This window comes from Pleurodeles waltl, chromosome 4_2, assembly GCF_031143425.1.
Source record: "Pleurodeles waltl isolate 20211129_DDA chromosome 4_2, aPleWal1.hap1.20221129, whole genome shotgun sequence".
In the NCBI taxonomy this organism is placed as follows: Eukaryota; Metazoa; Chordata; class Amphibia; order Caudata; family Salamandridae; genus Pleurodeles; species Pleurodeles waltl.
The window spans coordinates 917138014-917162497 of NC_090443.1; positions in this window are offsets into that span (position 1 = coordinate 917138014).

Below are 24484 nucleotides of genomic sequence, written 5' to 3' on the forward strand. Positions count from 1 at the left end.
CAGCGTCGTGATTGGTCTGAGTGGCCTGCTTCACTGCTCAGACTGGGAGTTGGAGCCTGGGTATGTTCTCCACTCGGCTGTGCAATACAGCTGGGTAGAGAAACTGCCCAACACGGCCGGCCAAACAGACATGCGCTCTTTATAGTGCACATACCCATCCTCCGGCCCCCACCCACCATCCCAGCTCCACCCCTTCTACCAGGAGAAATAAAATGATAATAACACCACGTTATTATCATTTTGTTTTTCCTTTCCCCAGAATCCAGTGGAGGGAAGCTCCACCGCCTTAACAAGGGAGCCGCCCCTGCTTAAAGACTGTGCATCCTTTAACCCAATCAGAATAACTTATTTTATTGTGATTGTTTTGATTGGCTGTCTGGGAACAATCAAAACTGTTCACATCTATCTGGAATATCTTTTGAGGTTCAGGGCGGTTCAGACATCACGAATAGGGGCAGTTTTCTTTGTTCAGATATTAAAGACACCTGTTTTTCCAGTTGAACTGCACAGTAGTTTGAGGCATTTTTATCCCAAATTCGTGAATTTAAAAAAAAATCTGATTTCCCCTGAATCACTTTTCAGCTAATAACTTCGCCCAGTGAAGTTCACTTTACATAGCATTCCACAATGTACTCTGCTCTTGTACATGCTTCAAACGTTAAGATTAAAAACCTTTATTCCAATGGGTTTGCGATAAATACCACCAAAAACAAACGTGTTACAACTCATGTTTTTCGCTAGTTGTTAAAAGCTGGCTTGCTTTTCTTAGACTGTCATCACATACATCTGTAATTGTAAAATGAATTGACCATATAACACAGCTTTGCGTGCTGTCTTTCTTACCATGGAACCCACTTACCCTCAGATGAGTTGTATATTGAAGCCCCACGTGCAAAGCCTCGCATTGGACATCTTGTGCTTTTAAAGCTGTCTCTTGGTTCAACTTGAACCCGTGCCCACTGCCCAGAAACAGTGAAATCATGGAACACTATGCTCCAGATGTTGGCTTGGAATAAAACACTGTCCGCCATGATTAATTCGGCCAGTTTACGAGAGAATGGCTGTAATATTCACAGTCATGCACGGAAAACGATAGGCATGTTTATATTTCATTAGAGAGCAATTGAAAATACGAAGCGATAAAACAACGGCGTGCATTTCTTTAAAACAATGCCAGTCTGACCCTTCTTTTGCCAGATGGCATGGTGTGCAGTGAGCCTGGCACATCCAACTGGACAGCAGACAGACGGAAAATGTAACATTCCTCTGTCTCCCCTTCGTTCTTTGGATATGGCGTACATGGCCAGCCGTTCAATCACTGCCCTGGTTTTTATTGGCCGTCCTCTGACTTTAACAGATGCCACCATGTTTGCAACAGTCACTACTAAAACACTACGGATTCCAAAGTCAAACAGTTAGGTTTACATTCAAGAGGTTCGGGTGGAAAATGGAATTTGGAAATTTGGCTTCGATCTTTTAAAAGCAAATATCTCTGAAGGGAACAGATAGATATTCATTGACTTCTTGTTTGAGAACAAACAAGTGCACTGTGTCAGTTTGTCACTATGCTTGCAACTTCCAAGAAATAATCCAGTTTTTCCCCAAAATGCGTCTTACTCGTTGTTTCTTCACTCCCCAAGGAATGCATTTGTCTGTGTTTAAATCAATTTAAGTGCAGACGAAATCAGAAGTTGAAAAATTATGACCTCCTTTATGTTTTGCCTATTTTATGCTCCCAAAAAAGTTGAAAGATCACATAGGCAAAGGTCGTATTTTAATGACTTGTGGAAGTTTACAACTTTTGACCATTTTCAAAGATGGCCCAGGCTTGTGAAATCTGTAACTGTCATAGTTGTCTGAATTGCAGAAAATCCTGAGATGTAATGTCTGTCCAGAGCCAACACAGGGCTGGAGCTTGATTAAGTGATCTGTCACACCCCTGAAAATAAATAACACACAATTCCCTCTCATATTCCCACACAAGAGGTTTAAAACGTTTACTTCAAGCTTAGTGCCTAACCAGCCCAAGTAGAGTTTGAGTGGGAAATTCGTCACATGACTAGCTTTTTAAGCCCCCATCGTAACTATCAACTTTCTTTCCATCTCCTTACTTTCATGACATACTTGTTGGGGCATTCATAACAAAGGGTACATGAAGACATGGGCAATTCGTGTGTGGTCCTGCTAGAGCCTGGTTAGCCAACTCGCAAGCCTGTCACACAAGCCAAACTACCAGCATGTGCCTGTTTCACCCTAGCCCCATACAAATCGCACCCTAGGAAGAATGTATTAGCACCTCAAATGTACCCAAGCAGTGCCAACCCAAGTAATCTCATATGCATTCCACTTATCATCACTCAGAGCCCCAGCAGTGGACAGGCATTAGATCTCCATGCTAAATAATACATCAGCTAGACACAATCTTCATCACAGAAAGACAGCTATCACCTTCACACACACCCCTGAAATCATCACCAGAAGATGAATCTTAAAATGAATTGTCCAATTACACAAGATGTGAGAGGCAAATCCTCTTGACCATTTATGGTCAAGGAACCTTCTACATTGAGCTCCCTTAATCACATCACATGTAGCTGTTATTTAATCACTCTTCTAAATAGACTTCTTTTTATTTAAAAGTACTTGTGGAGCTAGCCCACCATTTGTTAGGAAAATTGCCCCCATGACTATGATAGCCATGAACCACTTCAAGAATACATTCAGCAGGGATCTCAAAATCTACAACTAGAGAAAGACCATAAAGACAGTTTTACTTGACCTCCGCAAAACCATGAACATCAAGTAACATGCCATCTAGTCAACTAAAACAAAAAACAGCACAATGGACTTAATAATCACCACCATGAAGATCCTCCTCTCCCACCCTTTAGACTGGCATAACAGCCTTGCAAATCCCAATTGTAATCTGACATATCTACACCCATCATGGTCATCTTCAAAGCCATCTTATGAGCAGCATGTTATTTCTTTCCAACCCCAAAATACTTATTTTAATAAATCTTACTGTCCCTTCTCAAGACACATCACATTGTCATTGGTTCACACAAAACTGCACAAATCCTCTCTCCACTGAAAAAAAACAACCTCAAACAGGATGACCTTCTAGCTACTGACTCACCACTCTTCCACACTCTTTCAGATAGATAACAAAATAGGTACAATACGAAATGTAAGAAGAAATCAATGTCAACTCATACTTATACAACTATAATTTGATGTTCAGACCATACAGAATAAGAGGCAGCAAACATCTTAACCGTGGCTTATGCCCTACTCAAAATCTGCACTGGGATTCAGAGTTCTATTGGCTAGTGACTGAGTGACAACAATTGATTACGACTGTCTTGTGCTCATAAATGGTTGTTGAGCACTTGTTTCTAACTATCATTGACAAAAACATCAGATGCACTTCATCACTAATTTTGCCTTACTAGTCCATATCCAGAAATGTTTTTAGGATATTGATCTTGTGTTAGAAATGGGGTCTTTGGTTGGCAGTCAGGTTACCCCCTGTCCAAGCAAGGACCATAACTCTAGTCAGGGTAAAAGCTAATCCCCGCTGACCCCCTTGGTAGCTTGGCACGAGCAGTAGGCTTAACTTCAGAGTGCTATGTGTAAAGTATTTGTACCAACACACACAGTAACTTAGAGAAAACACTACAAAATGACACAACACAGGTTTAGAAAAATAAGAAATATTTATCTAAACAAAACAAGACCAAAATGACAATTATCCACAATACACAAGTCAAGTTATCAATAAAAATGCAAAAAGAGTCTTCATGTAATTTTAAACACAACTCTAACACTGTTAGCGTTAAAATTTAACTTTGTCGCGTCAAACATAAGCCCGCACGGGCGAGTGTGCGTAAAAAAAGGCTTCATCTGAGTTGATATCACTCACGAGCGAGACCTTGCGTTGGTTCTCCTTCAGTTGGGTTGGCCTGCGTATTTTCTTCTCTCCGCGAGAGAGTGATGCGTAGATCCGGTCAGCACCCTCAGACCAGGCAGGCCTTGTGTCAATTTTACACGCCCACTGGGGCTTGATTCAGAAATCCAGTGACACGATGATCCGAAAATCACGCAGCGTGGGTTGTGATCTCACCAGGCTCCATCAACGATGCTGTGTGTCATTTCTCCAACTGCAGGCATCGATCTTCCGGTCACGTTGCAGGCGAGCGCTGATTTTCAGCTGCACAGCCAGCGGTACATCGATTTTTCAGCCACAGATCGGAGTCACGTCGATCTTTTCCCCGCACAGCAGTCGATGCATGGATTTCTCACTCTTGAACTGCCAGCTTCTCTTCTCAGGGCCCCAGGAATGGGATGGGCACCACTTGGCAGAGTAGGAGTCTCTCCAGAGACTCCAAGTGCTGGAAGAGAGAAATCTTTGCAGTCCCTGCGATTTCAGTAACAAGAAGCAAGCTCTAAATCAAGCTCTTGGAGAGTTCTTCACAAGATGGAAGGCACACAAAGTCCAGTCTTTGTCCTCTTACACTGGCAGAAGCAGCAAGTGCAGGATAGCTCCACAAAGCACAGTCACAGGCAGGGCAGCTCTTCTTCCTCAGGTCTTCAGATCCTCTCCAGGCAGAGGTTCCTCTTGGTTTCCAGAAGTGTTTAAAGTCTGTGGTTTTGGGTGCCCTTCTTATACCCATTTTGCCATTTGAAATAGGGTCACTTCAAAGAAAAGTCTCTCTTGTTTGTGAAATCCTGCCTTGCCCAGGCCAGGCCACAGACACACACCAGGGGGTTGGAGACTGCATTGTGTGAGGGAAGGCACAGCCCTTTCAGGTGTGAGTGACCACTCCTCCCCTCGCTCCTTGCACAGATGGGTCATCAGGAAATGCAGACTACACTCCAGCTACCTTTGTGTCACTGTCTAGTGTGAGGTGCAACCAGCCCAACTGTCAAACTGACCCAGACAGGGAATCCACAAAAGGCAGAGTCACAGAAATGGTATAAGCAAGAAAATGCTCACTTTCTAAAAGTGGCATTTTCAAACACACAGTCTTAAATTCAACTTTACTAAAAGATGTATTTTTAAATTGTGAGCTAAGAGACACCAAACTCCACATGTCTATCTGTTCCCAAAGGGAATCTACACTCTAATCAGATTTAAAGGTAGCCCCCATGTTAACCTATGAAAGCGACAGGTCTTGCAACAGTGAAAAACAAATTAAGCAATATTTCACTGTCAGGGCATATAAACCACATTACTATGGCTCTCATTATGACATTGGCGGTAAGTCCTTCTTACCGCCATGCCGACGGCCGCCAAGATACCGCAGGGGCGGCGGATTACCACTACCCATATTATGACACACACATAGCAATCCGTCACTATACAGCCACACACACAAGTCCGCCAGCCCAAAGGTCAGTGTTAAACTGGCGGTACTAAAACCCACACCGTTACGCCAACTGAACTACGCCCATAGCATTATGACCCACGGATCACCGTGGCGGGCATTCAACCGTGGTAAACCATTGGCAGTACATACCGCAGAGCTCAAAATACACACACACTAACAAAACAACACCACATTGGACAATTCAAACTATACACACCTGACACACATACACACACCAAACCCACACCACTATAAAACACACACCAACACTACCCACAACCCCTTATAACACAAAAATATTGACAACTGAGACAGACCAAGAGCACCCACAGAACCAGAGCCTCAAAACACCATTACCCATACACCATCCACGCACCTTACAGCACACACCCCAACACGTTACACCACACACACTACACCCATGGCAACACAAAGACACCCCAGGTTCTCAGAGGAGGAGCTAAGGGTCAAGGTGGAGGAAATCATCAGGGTTAAGCCACAACTATTCGGATCACAGGTGCAGCAGCCATCCATTGCTAGGAAGATGGAGCTATGGTGGAGAATCGTGGACAGGGTCAACGCAGTGGGACATCACCCCAGAACAAGGGATGACATCAGGGAGAGGTGGAACAACCTATGGGGGAAGGTGTGTTCCGTGGTGGCAAGACACCAGATAGCCGTACAGAGGACTGGAGGTGGACCCAACCTCCTCCCCAAAAACTAACAACATGGGAGGAGCAAGCCTTGGCAATACTGCATCCTGAGGGCCTGGCAGGAGTAGCAGGAGGACTGGACTCTGGTAAGTCAACTCTTTACTACTTGCATCCCCCTACCTGCATGCCATCACATACTGCCACCCCCACCCTCACTCCCATCACTTCACCACCTCACACACACCCCACCATCACAACCCAACCCTCCCAAAACCAAGCCCTGCATGCAACACCAATGCATGGATACCCATCACAGATCTGCATGGACAACTATCACTAAAGCATGCACACTAGAGATCATCACCTAGCCCACCAAATCACTACTCATACAAGGCAAAGCTGCCAGGGCAATACCAACCATAGAGGGCATGCACAAGATGTCACACGCAGAAACTATAACACTGCTATTACATCCCCACAGGTCCCTCATCCAACGTCACCGGAGAGTAGGGGCCAGCAACATCTAGTACCCCCCCAGAAGATGCCCACTGTGATGACAGCAGCTCTGGACGCCTGGATCTGGAGGACCAACCTGGCCCATCGGGGACCTCCGGACAGTCGGTTACCCAGGCACAGTCCCATACCACCACAGAGCCTCCCCCCTCAGGAAATACCACCACAGCACCCACCCAGCTGGCCCATACCTCTGTCCCCAGGACACATCAATCAGCAGTGTGTTCACCACTACAGGGACCCCAGGACACCCCACAAACACAGGACAATCAGGGACCTGGGTCAGTGGCAGTGGGCACACGATTCAGGGGACAGTGGCACAGGAGAACCAGGAGGCTGGGAGGACTGCTGTGCGAAAGGGGGAGGACAGGCCCAGGGAACGGACTCTCCACGGGCACTCACCAACATCCTGGGAGCATACCACCATTCCCAGGAGACGATGGGCCAGATACTGGGCAAGTTACAGGAGACCCAGCGGCTGCAGGAGGGACAGTACCTGGGGATCAGGGAGGACCTGAGGGACATCCACACCACCCTAGTCACCATTGCAGGGGTGCTGGCAGACATGGCCAGCACCATGAGAGAGGCTGTGGCACACCAACGGGCCCCTGACACTAGCCACACCGATGCACAGGCCTCCACCTCCGCTGCCGCTAGTGGACAGGAGGCCCCACCACAGGAATAACATGCCACCAGCACCCCTCCCCCGGCAGAATGAGGACCACCCCACAAACGGTCCCTGCGATCCAGGCAGAAGCCAGAGATCATTGCCAAGACCCCGCCAAGAAATAAGACTCTCCTGAATGTGACCCTTGTGTCCCACTTTGTCACCCTGTCCACCTTGAACTGTCATTGCTCCTCTTCCTATGCCCCCTTGGACAATGCTCCTGTGATCCACATAGACTGAACTCTATCCTGGACTTTCCTCCATCAGCAACCCAGCCCATTGCACATCCCCGTCCACTTATTAGTACCTAAATAAACACCCTTGGAAAAACTACAAGTATGGAGTCTGTCAATTGATTGAACTATGTATTTGTTTAACAAGCTGTAAACATTGCAATTCAACTGTACAGTAATGTATACATAGGTATAACCTGTAGTTGGCTGCAGTCGACACACCAGGAGCCAGAGTGGAGCACAGATATCTTCAAATAGAGATGCCAAAGGGTTCAGTAAGTGGCCAGAGTAGTGTAAAAAACTGCCTGCCATGTACAATGTCCAACACAAAGCTGTCAATGGAAGGTGAAGTTACAGTGTCCTACCTGTGTGTCACTGGAAGTACTGTCGAATGATTGCTGTTCTGTTGTCCTCATCCTCATCCCCTGCCTCCTCTTGGTCACTGTCCACAGGGTCGACAGCTGCCACACACCTATCCCCATCCTCATCCTCCTGCAGAAAAGGCACCTGGCATCTCAAGGCAAGGTTGTGCAACATAAAACATACCACGATGATCTGCCAGACCTTCTTGGGTGAGTAGCACAGGGAACCCACTGTTAGATGGAGGCACCAAAACCTGGCCTTCGGGAGACTGAATGTCCTCTCGATTATTCTCCTTGTTCGCCCATGTGCCTCATTGTAACGTTCCTCTGCCCTTGTTCTGGGATTCCTCACAGGGGTCAGTCGTCATGAGAGGTTGGGGTAACCAGAGTCACCTGGAAATATCGAGGGATACCTGTTATCCAAACACTAACCTTGAGGGCCCACACCATACCCATACACCAACATATACTGGGTGGGAACCACAGGCTCACCTATTAGCCACACCCGGTGCCTCTAGAGTTGAGCCATCACATATGGGATGATGCTATTCCTCAGGATAAAGGCATCATGCACAGACCCAGGATACTTTGCATTGACATGGGATATGTACTGGTCCACCAGGTACACCATCTGCACATTCATCAAGTGAAAGCTCTTTTAATTTCTGAACACCTGTTCATTTCTCTGGGGGTGGGGGGCAAATGCAATATGTGTACCATCAATAGCCCCAACAATGTTGGGGATATGTCCCATTGCATAGAAGTCAGCTTTCACCGTGGCCAAATCCTCAGCCTGGGGGAAAACAATGTAGCTGCATGTGTGTTTAATCAGGGCAGACAACACTCTGGTCTGCACTATTGAGAACATTGGCTGTGACATTCCTGCTGCCAAGCCCACTGCCACTTGGAAAGAACCAGTTGCCAAGAAATGGAGCACAGATAGGACTTGCACAAGAGTGGGGATCCCAGTGGGGTGACAGATAGCAGATATCAGGTTTCACTCCAATTGGGCACACAGCTCCGTGATTGTGGCCCTGTCAGGTCTGTAGGTGAGGATAATGTGCCTGTCTTCCATTGTTGCCAAGTCCACCAGGGGTCTGTACATGGGGGATGTCTCCATCTCCTATTCATCTACAGCGGTTGTAATCTAGGGGGCAAAACGGAGAGCGGCTAGTCAGTATTCCACATTTCCAAACTGTACACTGCATTGCATGTTGTGACTGAAACAGTATGTTGTTGGATAGGCCCAATTGGTGCCTATGTGTACTGTGACGCAGTTAGGTGCCATGGCCTGCCCCCACTAAAATGGCGTCCGCCTGTCCTGTGTGGATGGACATGTGGAAATGAGGTAATGCCAGGTAATGCTGCTGATGTTGTGCGCCGTTGCGGGAGGCGGTCGAGTACAGCCATGCAACTCCTCTTTGGTTGTCATTGGGCCCTATGGGTTACAGTGGCCAGTGGTGATGTACGCCGGTGGTGATGGTATGCACCGCCGTGGACATGACTGCCATTTTCTATCTGTTCTCTCACTTGCTACCTGACCTTCAACAGGAGAGGACCTACACTGCAAGTGCTGCTGTGACCTGTGTCTAGAACGGCCCATGGCTCAGGTCACTGGGGAAAGGGTCCCTGCCTTCACCGCTGCAGAGTTGGAGAGACTGGTGGATGGGGTCCTGTCCCCGTACCAAATGCTGTATGGGCCTCCAGACCAACAGGTGAGTACACTGTGAGCACAACGCATGGGCATGAATGCATGGAGTACTGTGTGTGAGGGCCTCCTGTAATGGGGGGGTAGTGGAAGGGTCCTGGGCAGCGTGCTGCATGTATGCTGGGCAATGTCTATGCATAAGGGGATGTGAGGGATATGGTGGGCCATGAGTGTAACAGGCCGGACGGTATGGCTGATACATTTTTCTATGTTTATTTCCCTACATGTCAGCACCCATCAGAAAAAGGGTATATGGCGTGCCATCGCCAAGGACGTGCGGACCCTGGGGTTCTACGGCAGGAAACGTTGGGAGGACCTGAGACACTGGGCATGGAAGACGGCGGAGGCCCAGCTGGGAATGGACTCCCAATGAGGAAGGGGTGCCCGTTGAACCCTGACCCCCCCCCGATGGCCCGCATACTGGCGGTGGCCTATCCGGAGCTGGATGGGCGCTTGAGGGCATCACAGCAGCCACAAGGGGGTGAGTATAGTTTCCCAATATACTACTTGTGCGTGGTGAGGTAGTCTCAGGGTGGGGGATGTGGGCCTGTGGGTGCCCCTAGGCGAGGCCGGACATTGCAGGGTAGGTTCCATGTTGGGCAGGGGTTGATGAACCCCACCTCCTACAAAAATAGTAGGCATCCTCTACTGGGCAGGGGTCTGTGGGTGTGAGGTATGCTGCTATTGGAGTTAGGTATTCCTGTCCTTGGGCTGGTGACTAGCATTGTGACTGGTGGTGCACTGCATAGTGAGTAGGCCTGTTCCCTGTGTGAGGGTGCTGTGTACGTCAACTGTAGTGGTGGTACAGCCATTGACCAAGTGTATCCTTTGTCTCCCCCCACTTTTTGTTCTGTCACCCTGTCCTGTGCATTAGCATCATCTGGCAGAGGAGTAGAGGCACCGGCGACGGAGGGAGCTGCAACCCACATGGCCCACCGATGGCTAGGGCACCAGTGGGATGGAGGGCAAGGGGAGCACCACGGCAGAGATTGGAGGGGACAGTTCTGACAGTGATAACTCCTCTGATGGTAGTTCCCTGGTGGTGGCGGTCACCTTTGTGGCCACCCCAACTACAGGTATAGCTGCCACCCCCGTACCAGCACTGCCCTCCCAGCACCCCCTCAGTGTGTTTCCCTTGCCCGCTCACCCAGGAGGGTAGGCATCTCCTTCGCCCCAGGCACCTCAGGCCCTGCCCCAGTTAGCCCTGCTGCCCTGAGTTAGGAGGCTATTGACCTCCTGTGATCCATCTCTGTTGAACAGTCAACCATAGTGAATTCCATCCAGGGCCTGGCAGGCCATTTGCAACAAACAAATGCATTCATGGAGGGCATTCACTCTGGTATGGCGGCCCAACAGAGATCAATCCAGGCTCTGGCCTCCTCCCTGATAGCCGCCATTGTCCCTGTCTCTAGCCTCCCCCCTCCAACTTCCTCTGCCCAGTCCCACTCCCCTGAACCCAAACCTATCCCAAGCACACATTCATACCAGCATGCACCCAAGACAACACACAGGAGTGGCTCAGGCAAACACAAGCACCACACGGGCACTCACACAAACACCATCCAGACGCAGACACACCAACATCCACTGCCTCTACTGTGTCCCCCTCCTCCTCCTCATTCACCACCCTCCCAGTAGTGTCTCCACTCACACCTGCATGCAATACATCTTCATCCACTACCGCCATCACCATCACGCCTATGACTACACACCCCTCACTGGCAGTCACCACCCCCACATCCATGCACATGTCCCCTGTGTCCTCTCCCACTGTGTCTGTGCCTCCTCCTCCCAAAGTACACAAACACAAGCACTCAGACACCCAACAGCCATCCACCTCACAACATCATCCAGCCCATGCACCTGCACCCCAACACAGCAGACAGACACCTCCAACAACCACTCCCTCTTCCTCCACTCCGAAACATTCACCCTCTTACTGCCCCAGTGTCCCTAAAAAGCTTTTCCTCTCTGCTGTTGACCTCTTCCCTCCCCCTCCCCCCTTCCTTTATGTCAGGCCAGGGTGGTCAGAACTCAGGCGAGCACCTCAGCCACCCACTCCACGGGCATAGTAGTGAAGGCAGCAACTGCAGATGGGAGAGGCTCCAGGGAACCAGCCATCAGCACTGACAGTGTGCCTGCACCAGCTGCCAAGGTGAAGGGCAAGGAGGCACCACCAGCTGCCAAGGTGAAGGGTAAAGAGGCACCACCAGCTGCCGAGGGTAAGGGCAAGGAGGCACCATCAGCTGCCAAGGGCAAGGAGACATCACCAGCTCGGAAGGGCAAGGAGGCCTGGTGCTGGCACTGATTCTGAGCTCCTACCACCAACCATGGCGTTTCAGCCGTCCGAGGCTGCAGGGGAAGGACTGGAGCCTCCCCCCACCACTGGCATTCCCGTCTACAGCACCGCCACCAGCACCGCCACCGGCAGCAGCAGCCCCAGTGGGCAGCCATCCGAGGCTGCAGGGGGCGAGCAGGAGCTTCCCCCCACCACTGCCAGCACCGCCAGTAGCCCAAGTGGGCAGCCATCCGAGGCTGCAGGGGATAGGCGGGAGCGTCCCCCCACCACTGCCAGCACCACCAGCAGCCCCAGTGGACAGCCATCCGAGGCTGCAGGGGATGGGCATGAGCCTCCCCCTACCACTGCCAGGGCCAACACCAGCCCCGCTACTGCCACCACTGAACAGCCATCACCGCCAGCAGGCAGTGTGTAGTCCTGCCTCCATGGACTGTAGTGTGTCCTGGACCATGCAAATCCTGAGGGTGTGACACCCAGGTGAGAGACTGTGACCTTCCACTCCCCAAGAACGGCATCAGTGGGCACATAGCCCCCTCCAGAACCAGTGCAAGAAGCCACCCACTCACCCCTTCCTTGCCAGCATGAAGCTCATTGGGCACGAAGTCCCCTCCAGAAGCAGTGGAAGAAGCCATCCACTCACCCCCTCCTTGCTAGGATGAAGCACACTGGGCAGGAAGCCCCCTCCAGAACTAGTGGAAGAAGCCATCCATTCACCCCCTCCTTGCCAGGATGAAGCACACTGGGCACAAAACCCCCTCCAGAACCAGTGGAAGAAGCCATCCACTTGAGAGACTGTGGCCTTGCACTCCCCAAGACCAAGCAGTGAGCAAACCACCCACTTGAGAGACTGTAGCTTTGCACTCCCCAGGACCAAGCTGTGGGCGAACCATCCATGAGAGAGACTGTGGCCTTGTACTCCCCAGGACCAAGCAGTGGGCAAACCACCCACTTGAGAGACTGTGGCATTACACTCCCCAAGACCAAGCAGTGGGCAAACCACCCACTTGAGAGACTGTGGCCTTGCACTTCCCAGGACATCGCACATGGCATGTAGCCCCCTCCAGGACCAGTGGCGTTGTTCCATCTTCAGGCTGAGGTGCCCCCCGTTCCCCGTCCCCCTGAGGTGCCTGTGTATTTTCGACATGATGCCCTGGCGGTGTTCTTTCCGTGTTGTTGCAGGAGTCAAGTGGGCCCTTGGCCTATGTGATGTGGCCCTGTGGCCCACAGACATTGTGGACTGGGCTGTGTCCCTCCATTTGTATATATGTGTATACTGTTTTGATTTTGAAGCACAAATTTCTAGATTTTTATCTTATTACATTCACTTTAACCTATTCCTTTTGTCCTTGCATTATTCCTGAGGGCTACGGGGTAAATATGTTTTCTTACTGCATCTGCTTGTGTGTCTGGTGTTGAAGGTCGGGGCGTTGTGTGTGCGTGCCACTCTCTTTTTCCTCCCTCCCTTATGTGCTAGCTAGCTGTACTCACCGTGGTCGTCTTCGCCGGCGTTGATGTTCATAGTGAAGAAGGAGGTAGACGAGCATGGGGAACACCTGCAACTGGGGCTCCATGGTGGCGTGGTTCTACCCTGAGTCTCCAGTGGTGAGTCCTTTGACTTCTGAGATCTGCTTCCACTGTGCTTTTGATGTCATTGGTACCGCCCCGGAAAAGGTGGCGGATAGGCCTGTTGTAATAGTGTGGGCAGTACATTGTCTTCCGCCTGGCTGTTGGCGGTTACCGCCGCAGTGCTTGTTGCTACTGCCGTTGCGGTCGGTGTGTTAAAGTGGCTGTCTGTGTGGGTGGTTTTTGCTGTGGTCATAATTCCCTTTTTGTTACCGCCGGCCTGGTGGTGGTATTACCCCCCCTTTATAACCGAACGCCAGGGTTGTAATGAGGGCCTATATGTCCTACCTTAACCATACACTGCACCCTGCCCTTGGGGATACCTAGGGCCTACCCTAGGGGTGTCTTATATGTAAGAAAAGGAACGTCAAATTTATAGTTAAAACTGCACACACAGACACTGCAGTGGCAAGTCTGAGACATGATTAAAGAGCTAGTTATGTGGGTGGCACAACCAGTGCTGCAGGTCCATTAGTAGCATTTAATTTACAGGCCCTGGTGCAACTCTAGTGCACTGTACTAGGGACTTACTAGTAAATCAAATATGCCAATCATGGATGAGTCAATTACATACACATTTTGTATAGGAGCACTTACACAATAGCGCTGGTTAGAAATGGTAAAGTGCCCAGAATAACAAAAATAGCAAAAACAGCACACATCAACAAACTGGGAAACAGAGGCAAAACGTTAAGGAAGACCACACAAAGGATGAAAAGTCTAACAAGTGTCCCCCCCAGCTGAAAGTTGGGAGCAACTACCCAACCTCATGGGAGTTCTCATCGCTAAGGAGGAAGAATCTGGGCAGACCATAAGCATTGGCATGTTCTGTACCAGGGCGGTGTTCCACCCTAAAGTCCATCCCCTGTAGGGAAATGGACCACCTCATCAGTTTTGTTTTCTCACCCCTCATCTGCATTAACCATCTGAGGGGCCTGTGGTCGGTCGGAACCCGGAAGTGAGTCCTAAACAAGTAGGGTCTTAGCTTCTTCAGTGCCCAGACAAGCCCCCTCAGTTAAGGCAATCTGCCAGTACCAGATGTTAAGTCAAACTTACTGAGGTACTTGGCAGCTTCCAACCGGTCAATGAGCTCATCAGCTCGGGGGATGAGGTGTGCATCAGTCTTGCTGACGGCATTGAGTGCCCGGTAGTCCACACAGAACCTGAGTTCTGGGGTGGCACCAGGTGCAGCAGCCTTTGGGACCAATACCACTCGGCTGGCCCAAGGACTGCTGGAATGCCCAATAGCACCTAGAGTTAACATTTTGGATACTTCATCCTTAATGCAAGCCCTGACCCTGTCAGTCACCCTGTAAACTTTTTGTTTAATGGGTGTTCTGCCCCCAGTGTCCACATCATGTGTGCACAAGTGTGTGACTCCTGGGATCAGAGAAAACAGTGAGGCGAACTGTCCCAACATGTGGCGACAGTCACCCTGCTGCTCTTCAGTCAGGGAGGGGGAGAGGGTCACTCCCTCCACAGACCCATCTTTCTCTCCTGCAGACAAGAGGTCAGGAAGAGGCTCACTCTCCTCCTCCGCCCCATCATCTGTCGCAAGGAGCATGGACAGTTCAGTCCACTCAAAGTGCGGCTTCAGGCGGTTGACATGCAGGACCCTTAAAGGGTTCCTGGGAGACTACAAGTCCACCAGGTAGGTGAATTCACTATTGCATTCCACCACCTCAAATGGCCCAGCCCACTTGTCCTGGAGCACCCTTGGCCCCACTGGTGTCATCACCCACACTTTTTGTCCAGGTTGAAACTCGACCAGAGTGGCATTCTGGTCATACCAGCATTTCGTGTCCTCCTGGTTTGCTTCTAGGATCTCCTGTGTGAGACTCCTGAGGCGGGCAGTCTGGTTTCCCAGAGCCAGCATGTAACTAAATACATCCTGTGGGAGGTTTACTAGGAGCCTTTTCCAAAGCTTCCTTGACCAGACTTAAAGGTCCACTCACAGGGTGGCCATGGATGAGCTCAAAGGGACTAAACCCAAGTCCCTTTTGAGGCACCTACCTGTAGGCGAACAGAAGGCATGGCAAGAGGATGTCCCACTTCTGCCTAAAGGGCTCTGACAGGCCCATTTTGTATAGGAGTACTTGCATTTTAGCACTGGTTAGCAGTGGTAAAGTGCCCAGAGTAACGAAAACAGCAAAAACAGAGTCCAGCACACATCAACAACCTGAGAAACAGGGTCAAAAAGTTGAGGGAGACCACGCCAAGGACGAAAAGTCATGTATGGAAAGAAGCCACAATTTTTCTCAAGTATGGAACAGCAAACTTATTTTCAGAAGCCGCATATGTCTGTTTTTATGCACAATACATACCTTATTGAGTGAGACTTTAAAACCACTGTACAACACACTGTCATCTCACACATGAACACTGTCATCTCACACATGAACATTGACAATGCCCTTGTCACTTGTATCTCTATATCCCTTGTAGTTACACATATCTGAATACAGCATCATTTGAACATTGGCATAAATACACTGGCTCCTCCATCTGGGCTATTACCAGGCCAATAGAATCACCATCTCATACACCTAAAGCATGCATATCTAGAACACTGCCCCAGTCAGTGATGAAGTACACCATGGTGGTATGCAACTTCCATTCCATCTTTCAATGTTGTGATGCCCCCAGAGCAGGTGCTAGTTTGCAGCTGTACTGAGCACAGCACATTTTTTTCCCTAACCAGGTGCACTGTTCCATCATGTGCATATGCCATGCCAGTTCACCTGACTATGGACCAATGTGAGTACAATGCTTGTATTTGTAAAATTAGAACAACTAGAATACTCATTTTTGTGATGTGATCGAACAACATGAGAAGACGTCTGCATGACTACATTCCCTTACTCTCAAATCACAGTAGAAATGCCCCTGTACTCACAATCCCTTGCCTTACAGGTCACATTTGGGAATGATGCTTGGATCAACAAAGAACAGTCATTATAAATCCTTTCAGGGGTTAGGTCGAGCGGTGGCTCCTCTGCTACGGTGGAAGAGCATTGTCCCCTGACCAGCAGCAGCAGCAAACCTTTAAAGATAAAACGATAATAATAAACAATGTTTATTATCGTTTTATTTCTAAAGGGGCGGGGCCATGAGGGAATGACAGCCATAGACGGGAGTGGTGTACACTCCACTCAGTGCGCATGTGTGTTTGGCCTGCCATCTTTGGCTGGCCAAAAACACATGCGCACTGAGCTCTCTCCAACCCCGCAATGTTTTGCCTGGCATAGAGCAGGCACGGGCTTCCAGTCTGCCTGGGAGCACCAAGTCAGAGCGCTCCAGCCAATCATAACGCTGCTCTGAGCAGTGTGAGGGTTTGGCACAGGGCAGGCTGGGAGCCTGTACCTGTAGTGCGGCAGAGAGCAAGGGAGTGGCGGTGCAGTAGGGTCAAGGTATGTTTTTTAAAATATTTATTTGCTTATGTTTTGTTCCCCCCCGCCCACCACTTTTCCCTGCTGCCAGCCGCGACTGGTTAGGTCTCTAAGTGCCATGGATTCCAGTAATCATTTATAACTAACTAGTCAAAGGCAGCACCATCACAAACTACATGGAAGGGACAACTCAAAATAATCAACAATTCAAATAAAAAAGGATATAGAGAAGGCAGGATGTAAAAGAGGTTACAGATCCATGAGGAGGTGGTCAAGGATACATTTTTCACTTGCTAACTAAAATATGTAATTCACTCTCCCAAGCCACTTTCACTATGCTGTTTATTTTGCACTGTCCTAATTTTTATTGGGGCCCTTTGCACTTTGACATCAAATAATAGTTAAGCTGAGTTTTTAATGCAATTGTGTGGTTGGTTACACCGTGGTGTGTGAAAATTAGAAGTAATGTGCGTAAATTGTTGTTGAAATATGGCTTTCTCTGATGGGCCACGCCAAACTTTTTCTGACATTGTTTTTGTTGGCTTTAGGATTCTGAGCACGTTACCACTGCTAACCAGTGCTAAAGTGCATGTGCTCTCTGCTTTAAACACAGTAACATTGGTGCATACACAACAGACACATTTAATTTACTTTTAAGTCCCTTGTAAATTGAGTACCATATACCCAGGACCTGAATAGTAAATGCTGCTAGTGTGCCTGCAGCACTGATTGTGCCACCACAAAAGTAGCCCTTTAAACATGTCTCAGGCATGTCCAGTCTATGTGTGCTGTTTAATGCCACTTTGACTTGGCATTTAAAACTACTTGCTAAGCCTTAAACTCCCCTTTTTATAACATCCAAGTCCCCATAATGGAGGCACTAGATATCCCATTCGGCAGGGTTCTATGTAACTAAAAGGTAGGCTGACGGCTAATCTCTGCCCTGCTGAGGACAAGTTCTGGATCCATCTCACTTGAATCCTAAGTGACTCCAAGGGCTTGCTGGTGTGCCCCCTATTCTTCTGCAGTCTCAGGGACATCAAAGGCTGCCTGCAACCCACAACCAGCACTTGGATTCTGCCTCACGTGAGTCCTGCTCTGCCACATGGTCCCAGTCCAGTCTTGGACCCTTGGAAGTGAGTATCTGTGCTGCAACCTCTGAAAACAAATTCATCACCGCCGTTGCACTGTTGAGATCCACTGCATTGCTCCTCGATGCCGACACATTGCCACTTCCGCTGAGGATAAAGACTTTGCATTGCTGGCTGAGCAGCTCAGGAAAGACACTTCACCCCCGGCGCAGCACCTTTCCATCACCGACGGCAGGGCTTGACAATCACGACACATCATTTTCATCACAAAGGGTTAGATGCTGCACCTTGAGGACATTGCATAGACAGCTGCATGGTTCAATGACTACGTATCCCCTGGCTGAGTGGATACAGATGCATCACCTTCGCATCAGTCATCGACAAGGAGGCTACCCACCATCCAAGGTACTTTCTCAGCACACCCTGTGTGGGTACTGCAGCCGGCCTGCCCTCCACCATGGTTGGCTTGACATTTGGATTTACCCCTGTCCAGTGCGACCTCTGAGCGCTATAGGCTTCTGAGCACTATTTTTGTATTATTCTTCTAAAATTCATAACTCAGCTTCTACTTACTGGGTTTTTATGGTTTTGGTATTGTTTTAGTCATAAAAATATAATCTATTTTTCCAACCCTGTATTGAGTACTTTTGTGGTGTCTTCATTGTGTTAGTGGGAGTGTGTGTGTGTTTGTGTGTGTTGCACACATACTTTACACATTGCCTCCTTAGATAAGCCTGACTGCTCTGTGTTAAGCTACCAGAGGGTGAGCACAGGTTATCTCTATGGACTAGAGTGGTGGTGCCTGCTTGTAAAAGTTGCATACTCTGACAACCAGAAACCCCATTTCTAACAGTAGTATTGTGCCCAAGTTGTATGCCCAGTCTCCCCATTTTCTACTCTTTTGATTTTGCAGCTAGAACCAGCTAAAAGTTGATTTAAGAGTGCAAAATGTAAGTGTGTGCAATTTACCATAAAATCCAAAGTAGTGTTAGCGATAAAACAGAACTAAGTTATATTTCATCATATCTTACCACTAGCACAATGGTCTAACTGGCACAACTCAATTTTCTTTAGTTTTTCTACCTGTCTTACCATTGCACATTCTCCTTTTCTGATGCCATCACCCAACAGTAAATCATCTGTACCCTCTAAAGCTCGAAGTCCTTGCTACAGTTCTTTCTGTGTTAGCGTTATCTTTGTACTTTAGTCACTGTGAGACAGTAGACATAAGTCTTCAGGCATTGCTTAAACAAAAAAATAATTAATTGGTTAGTTCAAAGCATAGTTCAAAAACAGCAGATACTTCTTAGCATTTCAAAGCCACAGAATAGAACTTTGACTTTTGTAAAAATTACAATGCATAGAAACAGAAGAAACACTAGTGTAGTAGTCCTATAATAGGAAAACACAAATAGGCAGGAAACAAGCAGGATATATTGGTTGGCCCCACATTATGAAGACATAGCAGGCATTACAAGTGCTCGATTGTAAAGGCAATTATTATTACACCTTTTAAAATCTGATGCCAGGGGGATAGGAATTTAAAAGGTTTGATAAGTCTGCCTTTTTTAAGTTGTGCCCTTTTAAATGAGGCATAGCATATGGAATCATTATTTAACACACTGAGGGCCAGATTATGACCTTCTCAGAGAGGATTACTCCGTACCAAATGTGACAGATATCCCCTCCGCATTGGTCATAATCAGGCACTGAATCCTGAATATTTTGCCTTTTTTAGGGGCTTTTCTTTCCCAATAAATTTTGACAGGTTTGACCTGCTGGAATCTATGAGGAAATAACTCTGAGTGCATGATAATTATCTAGCAGCTCACAACTCTGATCCTTGTGCAATCATGTGGTTGCACAGCGATTGGCATTTAGCCCTGCACTTGTAATCAGGGACATAGAAATAGATGGGGTCTGTTTTTTTCAGCATTAAGGGCCTCATTAGAAGTTGGGTGGTCAGACAGCCTAAACTCCAATTTGGCGGTAGGAAGACAGTCGCCAAGCCGGCAGCCTCCCCGCACCTGTATTATGATGATTCAGGTGGTGTGGCTGGCAGAAACAGTGCGGACATATTTCCCACAGCACCCTCGGACGCGCATTCCGAGGTTGTTGACAGGAGGGTCCCTGCACTGCCCCCAACATGGTCAGTGCAGGGGCCCCCTATGACCCTAACTCTGCCTTTCTGCCAGCATTTTCATGGTAGGGACCCCCACAAGAAAAGGCAGGCGGAAAGGAAAGTCGTGATCAGCATGGCGGTGCTGAATTCAGCCGTGCCGTTACTGACTATAACTTTCACTGCCGCCAACCCATCGGGATCTCTGATCCTAGCAGTGGCAGCGGTGTGCTGCAGTCCGGCCACCAGCATCGTATTGTGGTTGCAGCAGTCTGGATTACATATTCGTGACAAGCCCTTAAAATCTTTGATATTCATGTCAAGTGTGACACACATATATATATATATCTGTACGTATATATATATGTATATGTATATACACACACACACACACATGTATGTATATAAATATCTGAAAGAGGTTGCATATTTGCATATACATATATGTAGAGAATGTAAATATAAAAACAAGTAATTTATGGTACTATATTTTAATGACCATTTTAATGTAAAAATAATGTATCTTTATTTCTTAAAGTGAATATTTTATTTTCAATTATTTCTATTTTTAAGAATCTGTAATTTGTAAAACAAAGTTTATAAAGAAAAACGTTTTACTTTATATGGGATATTTGTCTCAATACACTTTTAAAAAAATGTAAATTTAATTCAATATATATAATTCAATTTATTTAAGGTGGGTTATGTGCTTTAATAAATATTAAAAAATGCTAATTTAATTTAATATTTAAAAGTGTATTCAAAATGTAGTTTTAAAAAGTAAGTTAATAGTGTTTGTAACAATTTTTTACTGGATGTTCTACATTCAGGGAGATGTCTCCCCAGTGGCATAAATCTCCCAATTATATGGTATATGGAGGAGTTTAAAAAGTTGATTACATGTGAAAAAAATGTTAAAATATTTGTATGCTAAATATTAATGTAAATTGATTTATCCATTTATTCTACATGTAGAGTATATATATATATATATTAAACATTCTTAAATGATGTATAGAACTAATTAGAGCTTATTTAAATATATTTTAATTAAAAAAGTTACATTCATTTTTAAATAAAAAAGATATACAAATATTTTAAAACAAAAAACAGTTTTTTTTTAATTTTGTTTAGTTTTAACAATACTTTAAATGTATTAATATTTGTATCTATTTTAATTAGTTTAATTTAATTTAACATTATTTCCCATTTGGTTTTATTTAAAGTCTGACTCCATTATTTTCAATACAAGGGTGTTGCAGTACCAGTGGTAAGACGTGTGGTGCTGGACTTACTTCATCTCTGAGCTGGAATTCATTTACTACTAGCTTGGGTTTTTTAAGGTTGTAGTAACTTTAGAAGTGCAGTTTGTGAAGAGCAATGAGCTTATTATTTGTGGGTGGGTGCATATGCCACTCTGAGACACTCCTTAACACTACCTACACCTCTTCTTACTCCTGCCTTCAACTTTCCCTTATAAGATTAGGTTTGCCCCTTTTTTCAGCCGCTCCATTTTTTCCCTCCCATGTTTACTAATAAGTAGTAAACTTACATGGGTGAGGATCGTCACATATAAAAGATGGGGATGGTGGAGGTGGAGATTTGCATTCATAGGTTTGTTAATTCTATTTGGGAGTAAGTAGTTCTACTAAAGTACTACGTCATGTACTACAAAATGCAGTTTGGAAATTGGACCTGCAGATTTACCTTTGTGAATAAGCCCCATTCATTTTAGGGGCAGATTTAAGAGCTCCTAGCTCCTCCTTGTGCCACATTAGTGACTTTTTTTATGCTAATGTGGTCCAAAAAGGCCAAAATCACTGCGCTAAATGTAGAAAATGGCGCAATGCATGCATTGCGCCACTTTGGAACCCTTTGTGCAACATTATGCCTGCACTAGGTATAATGTATGCAAAGGGGGTGTTCCCCTGTTGGGGGGGGGCACAAAAATGGCTTTTTTGTGTTAAATGTGCCATTTTTTTCGGCACTTTTAAGGCCTGCCCAGAGCAGGCGTTAAAAGGAGGCACACCATTGTTTATAATGGGACTCAATGGATTTTGCAGGATTAGAGTCAACATTTTTGACGGTAATCCTGCAAAGGTCCGAACTAGCGACAAAAAGTCGGGCACTAGTTCCCTAACTTACGCCATGGTGCGCCGTATCTTAGATACAGCACACACATGGTGGCGTTAGGGGGCGCTAAGGGGTCCAAGAAAAGTGGTGCTGCACCGGGTGCAGCATCACTTTTTAAAAATCAGGTCCTTCGTATCATGCCACCCTCTTCAACCTGCTTCTGGTTTTCCTTTCAGATTCCTCCAAAGAAAACACGCTCTCCACTATCAAATAGAGAAAGCAGACAACTAGAATTCTGGCAGTGGCTTCATCAGTGAGATGGAGAGCCACTTTCTGTTTAAGAGGCAGTGAGGCTTCAGTAGAACATATCACACTGTCACCCACTACAAGCTTAGAACACTTCTATCTGCAAAGACTTGTTCTCTCAGGATCATGCAAGATAAGCCTTTTAATTTAGTCAGGTCCTCTGACTTTTTCTCTCATGTGTATTGTAGCTACAACTTCTTCGCAAGTGATTTAACTAAATGGGTGTTTGTGTTTTCTGGATGCCTTCATACACCTGTGTCTGTATAAAAGGAAATTGTTTAGAGGCCCTCTCACACACCTTTTCGGCATCTCATGCACCTTTCTGCCAAAGTTTTTTTTTGTCCCAAGTGGTGTGGCATATATACCTGGGGTCCTATTTTTTGCATTGAGGATCAGCATTTTGTCTTTAATGAAGGCTTGCATCTCAACTTGTGTTTACTGTTAATGAAAGCCCAGTGGTCTCATGCTTCTGAAAGTTTTTGTGAGTGTTTCTTTGACTTCTCGACAGAACTTGAGCATCTCAATGAAGTATAATCTTGAAATTTAGAGCCCAATTCACTGCGATTCTAAGGGGCTAAGATCTCTGCATATGCAGATTTGCATCTACTCTTGGAATAAATCTAAATCTAGACGCAATTCAGCAACTCAAGGTGGATATTTGTTCCTAATAGTCAGGAGTGTGTGTGTTCCACCCTTTGAAGCGTGCAACTCAACCCTTTTATAGCTACTCCATTTTGTGCCACCCACATTACCTGCTAAAGTAGTAAACTTACATGTGTGATATCTCCCCATAAAAAAGATAAGAGAGGTGGAGGTTTAAATTTACACTCATGTTAATTCCATTTTATAGTAATTAGTACTACTCCAGGAGCATGTAGCATACTGTCAACTGAGTTGACTCTCGGTGTCTTGGTAAGTTCAGGTTGTGGAAGGGTGTTTATGAGGGCTTTGGCTGCACAGTGCATTTTGGTGAATTACAAAGGTATTAGGACTACAAGCACAAGGAATCCATGGCCTTCTTGCAGAAAGAACAAACACAAAGGGGCCCTGAAGGGGAGCTCCCAGGCCTTTCAACCCCAGTGCTAAGTCTTTTTTGGCTATTAAGGGTAGTTTGTGCTTAGCCCTCCATTCCTTTTTGTCCACGTAAGCTATCCACTCCAAATTTGCGTCCTTTTTTCTGGCATCCTGACGAATCTAAAGTTACCCATGGTTTGTGGATATTTCCTATTTTTTGTGCTCTCAACCTACTTCCGGTTTGTGGTGGAAACCAGTGTGAAACCCAAGGGTGATCCTGAAAAGCTATAGATTTATGAAAAGTAGAGACAATTCTAAATTCAGAAAGGGGTCATTTGTCTCACAAGGTTTTCGCAAAGAAACTAACTGTTGAAATAAAGAAATACTGTAAAGAGTAGGAAAAATGGCCATTTGTGACAACATTTTCATCTGTAACTTTTTGTTATAATGTTCAATTTACAAAACCAATATGATATTACATTTGCTATGCCCTTCTGGTTGCAGAGATATATAGAGTTGTAGGCTTTCCAAGAACCTAAGGTACTAAAAGCTAACAACTGAGCTGCATAGTATAATGTTTTTTTCATTGTGTACAAGTATAGATAATTTCATATGGTGAAATACGTAAAGTGAACAATGGCTATCAAGAAAACCTTTGTATTTCTGAAATAGGCGCACTATATGGAGTTTAGGAGCAGAGGGTATTTGTACAGCTCTTAATTTATGGGTATCCATACAAGCATATGATTTAGAGAGAATGTATTAAAATGTCTTCTTTCTTACACAATGGCTTTCCTTTGAAAGGCACAAATGCAGTGAAATCTAATTGGTAATAACAACTATCCTACTATTCTATGGTCCCACATGTCTTCTTATAAAAATGGTACCTCACTTGTGCATGTGGCCTAGTGCCTGAGAAAGGAAGTGACCCAGAACGCAACATTGATACATCACATTTTTCCACTCAAAACTGAACTGTATTGTTGCAAAGTGGGTAGCTGTGAATTTTGGGCCTCAGCTCAACCAGCACCTAAGGAAACCTAGCAAACCTGTACATTTTTG